The sequence below is a fragment of the Schistocerca gregaria genome, chromosome 1, assembly GCF_023897955.1.
Source record: "Schistocerca gregaria isolate iqSchGreg1 chromosome 1, iqSchGreg1.2, whole genome shotgun sequence".
Taxonomy (NCBI): Eukaryota; Metazoa; Arthropoda; class Insecta; order Orthoptera; family Acrididae; genus Schistocerca; species Schistocerca gregaria.
This window is the reverse complement of record NC_064920.1, coordinates 46,984,977-47,001,707: the sequence shown is the minus strand read 5'-3', so window position 1 is coordinate 47,001,707 and position 16,731 is coordinate 46,984,977.

Below are 16,731 nucleotides of genomic sequence, written 5' to 3'. Positions count from 1 at the left end.
ATCAACACTCTGATAGTCCACAGATTACAGAATGCCACCAGATATGCATCGGAAACTACTACTGGTCTTCCAGGGAACGAGCAAAGCGTAGACTGTTTGAGAATTACTCCCATGGAGGAAAGTGTGCATGGTGACTGTTGTATTCAATCCGGATGAAATTTCTGTGTTTCATCAACACTCTGATAGTCCAGGTTACAGAATGCTACCAGATGTGCATCGGAAACTACTACTGGTCTTCCAGGGAAGGATCAAAGGGTAGACTCTTTGAGACATTACTTTTATGGAAGAATGTGCGCATGGTGACTGTTCAATTCAATCCCGATGCAATTTCTGTGTTTCATCAACACTCTGATAGTCCACAGATTACAGAATGCCTCCAGATGTGCATCGGAAACTACTACTGGTCTTCCAGGGAGCGATCAAAGCGTAGACTGTTAGAGACATACCTCCCGTGGAGGAAAGTGTGCATGTTGACTGTTGTATTCATTCCCGATGCAATTTCTGTGTTTCATCAACACTCTGATAGTCCACAGATTACAGAATGGCTCCAGATGTGCATCGGAAACTACTACTGGACCTCCAGAGTACGATCAAAGCGTAAACTCCTTGAGACATTAATCCCATGGAGGAAAGTGCGCATGGTGAATGTTGTATTCAATCCCGATGCATTTTCTGTGTTTCATCAACACTCTGATAGTCCGCAGAATACAGAATGCCACGAGATGTGCATCGGAAACTACTACTGGTCTCCCTGGGAACGATCCAAGCGTAGACTGTCGCAGACATTACTCCCATGGAGGAAAGTGCGGATGGTGATTATTTTATTTAGTCCCGATGCAATTTCAGTGTTTCATCAACGCTCTGGTAGTCCTCAGATTACAGAATGCCACCAGATTTGCATCGGAAACTACTACTGGTCTTTCAGGGAACGATCAAAGCGTAGACTGTTTGAGACATTGCTCCCATAAAGTAAAGTGCGCATGGTGACTGTTGTATTCAATCCCGATTCTATTTCTGTGTTTCATAATCACTCTGATAGTCCACAGATAACGGAAAGCCTCCAGATGTGCATCGGACACTACTACTGGTCTTCCAGGGAACGATCAAAGCGTAGACTGTTAGAGACATTACTCCCATGGAGGAAAGTGCGCATGGTGACTGTTGTATTCAGTCCCGATGCAATTTCTATGATTCATCAACACTCTGATAGTCCACAGATTACAGAATGCCACCAGATGTGCATCGGAAACTACTACTGGTCTTCCAGGGAACGATCAAAGCGTAGACTGTTTGACCCATACCTCCCGTGGATTAAAGTGCGCATGGTGATTGTTGTATTCAATCCCGATGCAATTTCTGTGTTTCATCAACACTCTGATAGTCCACAGATTACAGAATGCCACCAGATGTGCATCGGAAACTACTACTGGTCTTCCAGGGAACGAGCTAAGCGTAGACTATTTGAGAATTACTCCCATGGAGGAAAGTGCGCATGGTGACTGTTGTATTCAATCCGGATGAAATTTCTGTGTTTCATCAACACTCTGATAGTCCACAGGTTACAGAATGCTACCAGATGTGCATCGGAAACTACTACTGGTCTTCCAGGGAAGGATGAAAGGGTAGACTCTTTGAGACATTACTTTTATGGAAGAATGTGCGCATGGTGACTGTTCTATTCAATCCCGATGCAATATCTGTGTTTCATCAACACTCTGATAGTCCACAGATTGCAGAATGCCTCCAGATGTGCATCGGAAACTACTACTGGTCTTCCAGGGAACGATCAAAGCGTAGACTGTTAGAGACATCACTCCCATGGAGGAATGTGCACATGGTGACAGTTGTGTTCAATCCCGATGCATTTTCTGTGTTTCATCAACACTCTGATAGTCCACAGATTACAGAATGCCACGAGATATGCATCGGAAACTACTACTGATCTTCCAGGGAACGATCAAAGCGTAGACTGTTTCAGACATTACTCCCATGGAGGAAAGTGCGCATGGTGACTGTTTTATTCAATCACGATGCATTTTCTGTGTTTCATCAACACTCTGATAGTCCACAGATTACAGAATGTTTCAAGATGTGCATCGGAAACTACTACTGGTCTTCCAGCTAACGATCAAATCGTAGACTGTTAGAGACATTACTCCCATATAGGAGAGTGCGCATTTTGACTGTAGTATTCCATCCAATTGCAATTTCTGTGTTTCATCAACACTCTGATATTCCACAGATTAAAGAATGCCTCAAGATGTTCATCAGAAACTACTATTGGTCTTCCAGGGAACGATAACAGCGAAAACTTTTAGAGACATTACTCCCATGGAGGAAGGTGCGCATGGTGACTGTTGTATTAAATCCCGATGCAATTTCTGTGTTTCATCAACACTCTGATAGTCTACAGATTACAGAATGCCACCAGATGTGCATCGGAAACTACTACTGGTCTTCCAGGGAACGATCAAAGCGTAGACTGTTAGAGACATACCTCCCGTGGAGGAAAGTGCGCATGTTGACTGTTGTATTCATTTCCGATGCAATTTCTGTGTTTCATCAACACTCCGATAGTCCACAGATTACAGAATGCCACGAGATGTGCATCGGAAACTACTACTGGTCTTCCGGGGAACGATCAAAGCGTAGACTGTTTCAGACATTACTCCCATGGAGGAGAAGTGCGGATGGTGACTGTTGTATTCAATCCCGATGCAATTTCTGTGTTTCATCAAAACTCTGATAGTCCACAGATTACAGAATGCCACCAGATGTGCATCGGAAACTACTACTGGTCTTCCAGGGAACGATCAAATCGTAGACTGTTTGAGACATACCTCCCGTGGAGGAAAGTGCGCATGGTGATTGTTGTATTCAATACCATTGCAATTTCTGTGTTTCATCAACACTCTGATAGTCCACAGATTACAGAATGCCACCAGATGTGCATCGGAAACTACTACTGGTCTTCCAGGGAACGAGCAAAGCGTAGACTGTTTGAGAATTACTCCCATGGAGGAAAGTGTGCATGGTGACTGTTGTATTCAATCCGGATGAAATTTCTGTGTTTCATCAACACTCTGATAGTCCACAGGTTACAGAATGCTACCAGATGTGCATCGGAAACTACTACTGGTCTTCCAGGGAAGGATCAAAGGGTAGACCCTTTGAGACATTACTTTTATGGAAGAATGTGCGCATGGTGACTGTTCTATTCAATCCCGATGCAATTTCTGTGTTTCATCAACACTCTGATAGTCCACAGATTACAGAATGCCACCAGATGTGCATCGTATACTACTACTGGTCCTGCAGGGAAGGATCAAAGCGTGGTCTTCCAGGGAACGATCAAAGCGTAGACTGTTTCAGACATTACTCCCATATAGGAAAGTGCGGATGGTGACTGTTGTGTTCAATACCGATGCAATTTCTCTGTTTCATCAACACTCTGATAGTCCACAGATTATAGAATGCCACCAGATGTGCATCGGAAACTACTACTGGTCCTGCAGGGAACGATCAAAGCGTAAACTGTTGGAGACATACCTTCCGTGGAGGAAAGTGCGCTTGTTGACTGTTGTATTCATTTCCGATGCAATTTCTGTGGTTCATCAACACTCTGATAGTCCAGAGATTACAGAATGCCACCAGATGTGCAATTGAAACTACTACTGGTCTTCCAGGGAAAGATCAAAGCGTAGACTGTTTGAGACATTACTCCCATGGAGGAAACTACGCATGTTGAATGTTGTATTCATTCCCGATGCAATTTCTGTGTTACATCAACACTCTGATAGTCCACAGATTACAGAATGCCACCAGATGTGCATCGGAAACTACTACTGGTCTTCCAGGGAACGATCAAAGCGTATACTGTTAGGGACATTACTCCCATGGGGGAAAGTGCGCATGGTGACTGTTGTATTCAATCCCGATGCAATTTCTGTGTTTCATCAACACTGTGATAGTCCACAGATTACAGAATGCCACCAGATGTGCATCGGAAACTACTGCTGGTTTTCAGGGAACGATCAAAGCGTAGACTGTTTGAGAGATTACTCCCATGGAGGAAAGTGCGCATTGTGACTGTTGTATTCAATCCCGATGCAGTTTTTGTGTTTCATCAACCCTCTGATAGTCCACAGATTACAGAATGCCTCCAGATGTTCATCGGAAACTACTACTCGTCGTCCAGGGAACGATCAATGCATAGACTGTTTGGCACATTACTCCCATGGATGAAAGTGCGCATGGTGACTGTTGTAGTCAATCCCGATGCAATTTCTGTGTTTCATCAACACTCTGATAGTCCACAGATTAAAGAATGCCTCAAGATGTTCATCAGAAACTACTACTGGTCTTCCAGGGAACGATAAAAGCGAAAACTTTTAGAGACATTACTCCCATGGAGGAAAGTGCGCATTTTGACTGTAGTATTCCATCCAATTGCAATTTCTGTGTTTCATCAACACTCTGATAGTCCACAGATTACAGAATGCCTCCAGATGTTCATCGGAAACTACTACTCGTCGTCCAGGGAACGATCAATGCATAGACTGTTTGGGACATTACTCCCATGGATGAAAGTGCTCATGGTGACTGTTGTAGTAAGTCCCGATGCAATTTCTGTGTTTGATCAACACTCTGATAGTCCACAGATGACGGAAAGCCACCAGATGTGCATCGGAAACTACTACTGGTCTTCCAGGGAACGATCAAAGCGTAGACTGTTAGAGACATTACTCCCATGGAGGAAAGTGCGCATGGTGACTGTTGTATTCAAACCCGATGCAATTTCTGTGTTTCATCAACACTCTGATAGTCCACGGATTACAGAATGCCCCAGACGTGCAATTGAAACTACTACTGGTCTTCCAGGGAACGATCAAAGCGTAGACTGTTTGAGACATTACTCCCATGGAGGGAACTGCGCATGGAGACTGTTGTATTCAATCAAGATGCAATATCTGTGTTTCATCAACACTCTGATAGTCCACAGATTACAGAAAGCCTCAGGATGTGCACCGGAAACTACTACTGGTCTTCCAGGGAACGATCAAAGCGTATTCTGTTAGAGACATTACTCCCATGGAGAAAAGTGCGCATGCTGACTGTTGTATTCAATCCCGATGCAATTACTGTGTTTTATCAACACTCTGATAGTCTACACATTACAGAATGCCAGCAGATGTGCATCGCAAACTACTACTGGTCTTCCAGGGAAAGATCAAAAGCGTAGATTGTTTGAGACATTACTCCCGTGGAGGAAAGTGCGCATGTTGACTGTTGTATTCAATCCCGATGCAATTACTGTGTTTCATCAACACTCCGATAGTCCACAGATTACAGAATGTTTCAAGATGTGCATCGGAAACTACTACTGGTCTTCCAGCTAACGATCAAAGCGTAGACAGTTAGAGACATTACTCCCATATAGGAAAGTGCGCATTTTGACTGTAGCATTCAATCCAATTGCAATTTCTGTGTTTCATCAACACTCTGATAGTCCACAGATTATAGAATGCCTCCAGATGTTAATCGGAAGCTACTACTGGTCTTCCAGGGAACGATCAAAGCGTAGACTGTTAGAGACATACCTCCCGTGGAGGAAAGTGCGCATGTTGACTGTTGTATTCATTTCCGATGCAATTTCTGTGGTTCATCAACACTCTGATAGTCCACAGATTACAGAATGCCACGAGATGTGCATCGGAAACTACTACTGGTCTTCCGGGGAACGATCAAAGCGTAGACTGTTTCAGACATTACTCCCATGGAGGAGAAGTGCGGATGGTGACTGTTGTGTTCAATCCCGATGCAATTTCTGTGTTTCATCAACACTCTGATAGTCCACAGATTACAGAATGCCACCAGATGTGCATCGGATCCTACTACTGGTCCTGCAGGGAAGGATCAAAGCGTGGTCTTCCAAGGAACGATCAAAGCGTAGACTGTTTCAGACATTACTCCCATATAGGAATGTGCGGATGGTGACTGTTGTGTTCAATACCGATGCAATTTCTGTGTTTCATCAACACTCTGATAGTCCACAGATTATAGAATGCCACCAGATATGCATCGGAAACTACTACTGGTCCTGCAGGGAACGATCAAAGCGTAGACTGTTGGAGACATACCTCCCGTGGAGGAAAGTGCGCTTGTTGACTGTTGTATTCATTACCGATGCAATTTCTGTGGTTCATCAACACTCTGATAGTCCAGAGATTACAGAATGCCACCAGATGTGCAATTGAAACTACTACTGGTCTTCCAGGGAAAGATCAAAGCGTAGACTGTTTGAGACATTACTCCCATGGAGGAAACTACGCATGTTGAATGTTGCATTCATTCCCGATGCAATTTCTGTGTTACATCAGCACTCTGATAGTCCACAGATTACAGAATGCCACCAGATGTGCAACGGAAACTACTACTGGTCTTCCAGGGAACGATAAAAGCGTAGACTGTTAGGGACATTACTCCCATGGGGGAAAGTGCGCATGGTGACTGTTGTATTCAATCCCGATGCAATTTCTGTGTTTCATCAACACTGTGATAGTCCACAGATTACAGAATGCCACCAGATGTGCATCGGAAACTACTGCTGGTTTTCAGGGAACGATCAAAGCGTAGACTGTTTGAGACATTACTCCCATGGAGGAAAGTGCGCATGGTGACTGTTTTATTCAATCCCGATGCATTTTCTGTGTTTCATCAACACTCTGATAGTCCACAGATTACAGAATGTTTCAAGATGTGCATCGGAAACTACTACTGGTCTTCCAGCTAACGATCAAATCGTAGACTGTTAGAGACATTACTCCCATATAGGAAAGTGCGCATTTTGACTGTAGTATTCCATCCAATTGCAATTTCTGTGTTTCATCAACACTCTGATAGTCCACAGATTAAAGAATGCCTCAAGATGTTCATCAGAAACTACTACTGGTCTTCCAGGGAACGATAAAAGCGAAAACTTTTAGAGACATTACTCCCATGGAGGAAAGTGGGCATGGTGACTGTTGTATTAAATCCCGATGCAATTTCTGTGTTTCATCAACACTCTGATAGTCTACAGATTACAGAATGCTACCAGATGTGCATCGGAAACTACTACTGGTCTTCTGGGGAACGATCAAAGCGTAGACTGTTTGGGAGATTACTCCCATGGAGGAAAGTGCGCATTGTGACTGTTGTCTTCAATCCCGATGCAGTTTTTGTGTTTCATCAACCCTCTGATAGTCCACAGATTACAGAATGCCTCCAGATGTTCATCGGAAACTACTACTCGTCGTCCAGGGAACGATCAATGCATAGACTGTTTGGGACATTACTCCCATGGATGAAAGTGCGCATGGTGACTGTTGTAGTAAGTCCCGATGCAATTTCTGTGTTTCATCAACACTCTGATAGTCCACAGATGACGGAAAACCCCCAGATGTGCATCGGAAACTACTACTGGTCTTCCAGGGAACGATCAAAGCGTAGACTGTTAGAGACATAACTCCCATGGAGGAAAGTGCGCATGGTGACTGTTGTATTCAATCCCGATGCAATATCTGTGTTTCATCAACACTCTGATAGTCCACAGATTACAGAAAGCCTCAGGATGTGCACCGGAAACTACTACTGGTCTTCCAGGGAACGATCAAAGCGTAGACTGTTAGAGAAATTACTCCCATGGAGGAAAGTGCGCATGGTGACTGTTGTATTCAAACCCGATGCAATTTCTGTGTTTCATCAACACTCTGATAGTCCACGGATTACAGAATGCCTCCAGACGTGCAATTGAAACTACTACTGGTCTTCCAGCTAACGATCAAAGCGTAGACAGTTAGAGACATTACTCCCATATAGGAAAGTGCGCATTTTGACTGTAGTATTCAATCCAATGGCAATTTCTGTGTTTCATCAACACTCTGATAGTCCACAGATTACAGAATGCCACGAGATGTGCATCGAAAACTACTACTGGTCTTCCTGGGAACGATCCATGCGTAGACTGCTTCAGACATTACTCCCATGGGGGAAATGCGGATGGTGACTGTTGTATTCAATCCCGATGCAATTTCTGTGTTTCATCAAAACTCTGATAGTCCACAGATTACAGAATGCCACCAGATGTGCATCGGAAACTACTACTGGTCTTCCAGGGAACGATCAAATCGTAGACTGTTTGAGACATACCTCCCGTGGAGGAAAGTGCGCATGGTGATTGTTGTATTCAATACCATTGCAATTTGTGTGTTTCATCAACACTCTGATAGTCCACAGATTACAGAATGCCACCAGATGTGCATCGGAAACTACTACTGGTCTTCCAGGGAACGAGAAAAGCGTAGACTGTTTGAGAATTACTCCCATGGAGGAAAGTGTGCATGGTGACTGTTGTATTCAATCCGGATGAAATTTCTGTGTTTCATCAACACTCTGATAGTCCACAGGTTACAGAATGCTACCAGATGTGCATCGGAAACTACTACTGGTCTTCCAGGGAAGGATCAAAGGGTAGACCCTTTGAGACATTACTTTTATAGAAGAATGTGTGCATGGTGACTGTTCTATTCAATTCCGATGCAATTTCTGTGTTTCATCAACACTCTGATAGTCCACAGATTACAGAATGCCACCAGATGTGCATCGTATACTACTACTGGTCCTGCAGGGAAGGATCAAAGCGTGGTCTTCCAGGGAACGATCAAAGCGTAGACTGTTTCAGACATTACTCCCATATAGGAAAGTGCGGATGGTGACTGTTGTGTTCAATACCGATGCAATTTCTCTGTTTCATCAACACTCTGATAGTCCACAGATTATAGAATGCCACCAGATGTGCATCGGAAACTACTACTGGTCCTGCAGGGAACGATCAAAGCGTAGACTGTTGGAGACATACCTTCCGTGGAGGAAAGTGCGCTTGTTGACTGTTGTATTCATTTCCGATGCAATTTCTGTGGTTCATCAACACTCTGATAGTCCAGAGATTACAGAATGCCACCAGATGTGCAATTGAAACTACTACTGGTCTTCCAGGGAAAGATCAAAGCGTAGACTGTTTGAGACATTACTCCCATGGAGGAAACTACGCATGTTGAATGTTGTATTCATTCCCGATGCAATTTCTGTGTTACATCAACACTCTGATAGTCCACAGATTACAGAATGCCACCAGATGTGCATCGGAAACTACTACTGGTCTTCCAATGAACGATCAAAGCGTATACTGTTAGGGACATAACTCCCATGGGGGAAAGTGCGCATGGTGACTGTTGTATTCAATCCCGATGCAATTTCTGTGTTTCATCAACACTGTGATAGTCCACAGATTACAGAATGCCACCAGATGTGCATCGGAAACTACTGCTGGTTTTCAGGGAACGATCAAAGCGTAGACTGTTTGAGAGATTACTCCCATGAAGGAAAGTGCGCATTGTGACAGTTGTATTCAATCCCGATGCAGTTTTTGTGTTTCATCAACCCTCTGATAGTCCACAGATTACAGAATGCCTCCAGATGTTCATCGGAAACTACTACTCGTCGTCCAGGGAACGATCAATGCATAGACTGTTTGGCACATTACTCCCATGGATGAAAGTGCGCATGGTGACTGTTGTAGTCAATCCCGATGCAATTTCTGTGTTTCATCAACACTCTGATAGTCCACAGATTAAAGAATGCCTCAAGATGTTCATCAGAAACTACTACTGGTCTTCCAGGGAACGATAAAAGCGAAAACTTTTAGAGACATTACTCCCATGGAGGAAAGTGCGCATTTTGACTGTAGTATTCCATCCAATTGCAATTTCTGTGTTTCATCAACACTCTGATAGTCCACAGATTACAGAATGCCTCCAGATGTTCATCGGAAACTACTACTCGTCGTCCAGGGAACGATCAATGCATAGACTGTTTGGGACATTACTCCCATGGATGAAAGTGCGCATGGTGACTGTTGTAGTAATTCCCGATGCAATTTCTGTGTTTGATCAACACTCTGATAGTCCACAGATGACGGAAAGCCACCAGATGTGCATCGGAAACTACTACTGGTCTTCCAGGGAACGATCAAAGCGTAGACTGTTAGAGACATTACTCCCATGGAGGAAAGTGCGCATGGTGACTGTTGTATTCAAACCCGATGCAATTTCTGTGTTTCATCAACACTCTGATAGTCCACGGATTACAGAATGCCTCCAGACGTGCAATTGAAACTACTACTGGTCTTCCAGGGAACGATCAAAGCGTAGACTGTTTGAGACATTACTCCCATGGAGGGAACTGCGCATGGAGACTGTAGTATTCAATCCCGATGCAATATCTGTGTTTCATCAACACTCTGATAGTCCACAGATTACAGAAAGCCTCAGGATGTGCTCCGGAAACTACTACTGGTCTTCCAGGGAACGATCAAAGCGTATTCTGTTAGAGACATTACTCCCATGGAGAAATGTGCGCATGCTGACTGTTGTATTCAATCCCGATGCAATTACTGTGTTTCATCAACACTCTGATAGTCTACACATTACAGAATGCCATCAGATGTGCATCGCAAACTACTACTGGTCTTCCAGGGAAAGATCAAAAGCGTAGATTGTTTGAGACATTACTCCCGTGGAGGAAAGTGCGCATGTTGACTGTTGTATTCAATCCCGATGCAATTTCTGTGTTTCATCAACACTCCGATAGTCCACAGATTACAGAATGTTTCAAGATGTGCATCGGAAAGTACTACTGGTCTTCCAGCTAACGATCAAAGCGTAGACAGTTAGAGACATTACTCCCATATAGGAAAGTGCGCATTTTGACTGTAGTATTCAATCCAATTGCAATTTCTGTGTTTCATCAACACTCTGATAGTCCACAGATTACAGAATGCCTCAAGATGTTCATCGGAAACTACTACTGGTCTTCCAGGGAACGAACAAAGCGTGGACTCTTTGAGACATTACTTTTATGGAGGAATGTGCGCATGGTGACGGTTGTATTCAATCCCGATGCAATTTCTGTGTTTCATGAACACTCTGATAGTCCACAGATTGCAGAATGCCTCCAGATGTGCATCGGAAATTACTACTGGTCTTCCAGGGAACGATCAAAGCGTAGACTGTTAGAGACATTACTCCCATGGAGGAATGTGCGCATGGTGACCGTTGTATTCAATCCCGATGCATTTTCTGTGTTTCATCAACACTCTGATCGTCCACAGATTACAGAAAGCCACGAGATATGCATCGGAAACTACTACTGATCTTCCAGGGAACGATCAAAGCGTAGACTGTTTCAGACATTACTCCCATGGAGGAAAGTGCGCATGGTGACTGTTGTATTAAATCCCGATGCAATTTCTGTGTTTGATCAACACTCTGATAGTCTACAGATTACAGAATGCCACCAGATGTGCATCGGAAACTACTACTGGTCTTCCAGGGAACGATCAAAGCGTAGACTGTTAGAGACATACCTCCCGTGGAGGAAAGTGCGCATGTTGACTGTTGTATTCATTTCCGATGCAATTTCTGTGGTTCATCAACACTCTGATAGTCCACAGATTACAGAATGCCACGAGATGTGCATCGGAAACTACTACTGGTCTTCCGGGGAACGATCAAAGCGTAGACTGTTTCAGACATTACTCCCATGGAGGAGAAGTGCGGATGGTGACTGTTGTGTTCAATCCCGATGCAATTTCTGTGTTTCATCAACACTCTGATAGTCCACAGATTACAGAATGCCACCAGATGTGCATCGGATCCTACTACTGGTCCTGCAGGGAAGGATCAAAGCGTGGTCTTCCAAGGAACGATCAAAGCGTAGACTGTTTCAGACATTACTCCCATATAGGAATGTGCGGATGGTGACTGTTGTGTTCAATACCGATGCAATTTCTGTGTTTCATCAACACTCTGATAGTCCACAGATTATAGAATGCCACCAGATATGCATCGGAAACTACTACTGGTCCTGCAGGGTACGATCAAAGCGTAGACTGTTGGAGACATACCTTCCGTGGAGGAAAGTGCGCTTGTTGACTGTTGTATTCATTTCCGATGCAATTTCTGTGGTTCATCAACACTCTGATAGTCCAGAGATTACAGAATGCCACCAGATGTGCAATTGAAACTACTACTGGTCTTCCAGGGAAAGATCAAAGCGTAGACTGTTTGAGACATTACTCCCATGGAGGAAACTACGCATGTTGAATGTTGCATTCATTCCCGATGCAATTTCTGTGTTACATCAGCACTCTGATAGTCCACAGATTACAGAATGCCACCAGATGTGCATCGGAAACTACTACTGGTCTTCCAGGGAACGATAAAAGCGTAGACTGTTAGGGACATTACTCCCATGGGGGAAAGTGCGCATGGTGACTGTTGTATTCAATCCCGATGCAATTTCTGTGTTTCATCAACACTGTGATAGTCCACAGATTACAGAATGCCACCAGATGTGCATCGGAAACTACTGCTGGTTTTCAGGGAACGATCAAAGCGTAGACTGTTTCAGACATTACTCCCATGGAGGAAAGTGCGCATGGTGACTGTTTTATTCAATCCCGATGCATTTTCTGTGTTTCATCAACACTCTGATAGTCCACAGATTACAGAATGTTTCAAGATGTGCATCGGAAACTACTACTGGTCTTCCAGCTAACGATCAAATCGTAGACTGTTAGAGACATTACTCCCATATAGGAAAGTGCGCATTTTGACTGTAGTATTCCATCCAATTGCAATTTCTGTGTTTCATCAACACTCTGATAGTCCACAGATTAAAGAATGCCTCAAGATGTTCATCAGAAACTACTACTGGTCTTCCAGGGAACGATAAAAGCGAAAACTTTTAGAGACATTACTCCCATGGAGGAAAGTGGGCATGGTGACTGTTGTATTAAATCCCGATGCAATTTCTGTGTTTCATCAACACTCTGATAGTCTACAGATTACAGAATGCCACCAGATGTGCATCGGAAACTACTACTGGTCTTGTGGGGAACGATCAAAGCGTAGACTGTTTGAGAGATTACTCCCATGGAGGAAAGTGCGCATTGTGACTGTTGTCTTCAGTCCCGATGCAGTTTTTGTGTTCCATCAACCCTCTGATAGTCCACAGATTACAGAATGCCTCCAGATGTTCATCGGAAACTACTACTCGTCGTCCAGGGAACGATCAATGCATAGACTGTTTGGGACATTACTCCCATGGATGAAAGTGCGCATGGTGACTGTTGTAGTAAGTCCCGATGCAATTTCTGTGTTTCATCAACACTCTGATAGTCCACAGATGACGGAAAACCACCAGATGTGCATCGGAAACTACTACTGGTCTTCCAGGGAACGATCAAAGCGTAGACTGTTAGAGACATAACTCCCATGGAGGAAAGTGCGCATGGTGACTGTCGTATTCAAACCCGATGCAATTTCTGTGTTTCATCAACACTCTGATAGTCCACGGATTACAGAATGCCTCCAGACGTGCAATTGAAACTACTACTGGTCTTCCAGGGAACGATCAAAGCGTAGACTGTTTGAGACATTACTCCCATGGAGGAAACTGCGCATGGAGACTGTTGTATTCAATCCCGATGCAATATCTGTGTTTCATCAACACTCTGATAGTCCACAGATTACAGAAAGCCTCAGGATGTGCACCGGAAACTACTACTGGTCTTCCAGGGAACGATCAAAGCGTAGACTGTTAGAGACATTACTCCCATGGAGGAAAGTGCGCATGGTGACTGTTGTATTCAAACCCGATGCAATTTCTGTGTTTCATCAACACTCTGATAGTCCACGGATTACAGAATGCCTCCAGACGTGCAATTGAAACTACTACTGGTCTTCCAGCTAACGATCAAAGCGTAGACAGTTAGAGACATTACTCCCATATAGGAAAGTGCGCATTTTGACTGTAGTATTCAATCCAATTGCAATTTCTGTGTTTCATCAACACTCTGATAGTCCACAGATTACAGAATGCCTCAAGATGTTCATCAGAAACTACTACTGGTCTTCCAGGGAACGATAAAAGCGAAAACTTTTAGAGACATTACTCCCATGGAGGAAAGTGGGCATGGTGACTGTTGTATTAAATCCCGATGCAATTTCTGTGTTTCATCAACACTCTGATAGTCTACAGATTACAGAATGCCACCAGATGTGCATCGGAAACTACTACTGGTCTTGTGGGGAACGATCAAAGCGTAGACTGTTTGAGAGATTACTCCCATGGAGGAAAGTGCGCATTGTGACTGTTGTCTTCAGTCCCGATGCAGTTTTTGTGTTCCATCAACCCTCTGATAGTCCACAGATTACAGAATGCCTCCAGATGTTCATCGGGAACTACTACTCGTCGTCCAGGGAACGATCAATGCATAGACTGTTTGGGACATTACTCCCATGGATGAAAGTGCGCATGGTGACTGTTGTAGTAAGTCCCGATGCAATTTCTGTGTTTCATCAACACTCTGATAGTCCACAGATGACGGAAAACCACCAGATAAGCATCGGAAACTACTACTGGTCTTCCAGGGAACGATCAAAGCGTAGACTGTTAGAGACATAACTCCCATGGAGGAAAGTGCGCATGGTGACTGTTGTATTCAAACCCGATGCAATTTCTGTGTTTCATCAACACTCTGATAGTCCACGGATTACAGAATGCCTCCAGACGTGCAATTGAAACTACTACTGGTCTTCCAGGGAACGATCAAAGCGTAGACTGTTTGAGACATTACTCCCATGGAGGAAACTGCGCATGGAGACTGTTGTATTCAATCCCGATGCAATATCTGTGTTTCATCAACACTCTGATAGTCCACAGATTACAGAAAGCCTCAGGATGTGCACCGGAAACTACTACTGGTCTTCCAGGGAACGATCAAAGCGTAGACTGTTAGAGACATTACTCCCATGGAGGAAAGTGCGCATGGTGACTGTTGTATTCAAACCCGATGCAATTTCTGTGTTTCATCAACACTCTGATAGTCCACGGATTACAGAATGCCTCCAGACGTGCAATTGAAACTACTACTGGTCTTCCAGCTAACGATCAAAGCGTAGACAGTTAGAGACATTACTCCCATATAGGAAAGTGCGCATTTTGACTGTAGTATTCAATCCAATTGCAATTTCTGTGTTTCATCAACACTCTGATAGTCCACAGATTACAGAATGCCTCAAGATGTTCATCAGAAACTACTACTGGTCTTCCAGGGAACGAACAAAGCGTGGACTCTTTGAGACATTACTTTTATGGAGGAATGTGCGCATGGTGACGGTTGTATTCAATCCCGATGCAAATTCTGTGTTTCATGAACACTCTGATAGTCCACAGATTGCAGAATGCCTCCAGATGTACATCGGAAATTACTACTGGTCTTCCAGGGAACGATCAAAGCGTAGACTGTTAGAGACACTACTCCCATGGAGGAATGTGCGCATGGTGACCGTTGTATTCAATCCCGATGCATTTTCTGTGTTTCATCAACACTCTGATAGTCCACAGATTACAGAATGCCACGAGATATGCATCGGAAACTACTACTGATCTTCCAGGGAACGATCAAAGCGTAGACTGTTTCAGACATTACTCCCATGGAGGAAAGTGCGCATGGTGACTGTTGTATTAAATCCCGATGCAATTTCTGTGTTTGATCAACACTCTGATAGTCTACAGATTACAGAATGCCACCAGATGTGCATCGGAAACTACTACTGGTCTTCCAGGGAACGATCAAAGCGTAGACTGTTAGAGACATACCTCCCGTGGAGGAAAGTGCGCATGTTGACTGTTGTATTCATTTCCGATGCAATTTCTGTGGTTCATCAACACTCTGATAGTCCACAGATTACAGAATGCCACGAGATGTGCATCGGAAACTACTACTGGTCTTCCGGGGAACGATCAAAGCGTAGACTGTTTCAGACATTACTCCCATGGAGGAGAAGTGCGGATGGTGACTGTTGTGTTCAATCCCGATGCAATTTCTGTGTTTCATCAACACTCTGATAGTCCACAGATTACAGAATGCCACCAGATGTGCATCGGATCCTACTACTGGTCCTGCAGGGAAGGATCAAAGCGTGGTCTTCCAAGGAACGATCAAAGCGTAGACTGTTTCAGACATTACTCCCATATAGGAATGTGCGGATGGTGACTGTTGTGTTCAATACCGATGCAATTTCTGTGTTTCATCAACACTCTGATAGTCCACAGATTATAGAATGCCACCAGATATGCATCGGAAACTACTACTGGTCCTGCACGGAACGATCAAAGCGTAGACTGTTGGAGACATACCTCCCGTGGAGGAAAGTGCGCTTGTTGACTGTTGTATTCATTTCCGATGCAATTTCTGTGGTTCATCAACACTCTGATAGTCCAGAGATTACAGAATGCCACCAGATGTGCAATTGAAACTACTACTGGTCTTCCAGGGAAAGATCAAAGCGTAGACTGTTTGAGACATTACTCCCATGGAGGAAACTACGCATGTTGAATGTTGCATTCATTCCCGATGCAATTTCTGTGTTACATCAGCACTCTGATAGTCCACAGATTACAGAATGCCACCAGATGTGCATCGGAAACTACTACTGGTCTTCCAGGGAACGATAAAAGCGTAGACTGTTAGGGACATTACTCCCATGGGGGAAAGTGCGCATGGTGACTGTTGTATTCAATCCCGATGCAATTTCTGTGTTTCATCAACACTGTGATAGTCCA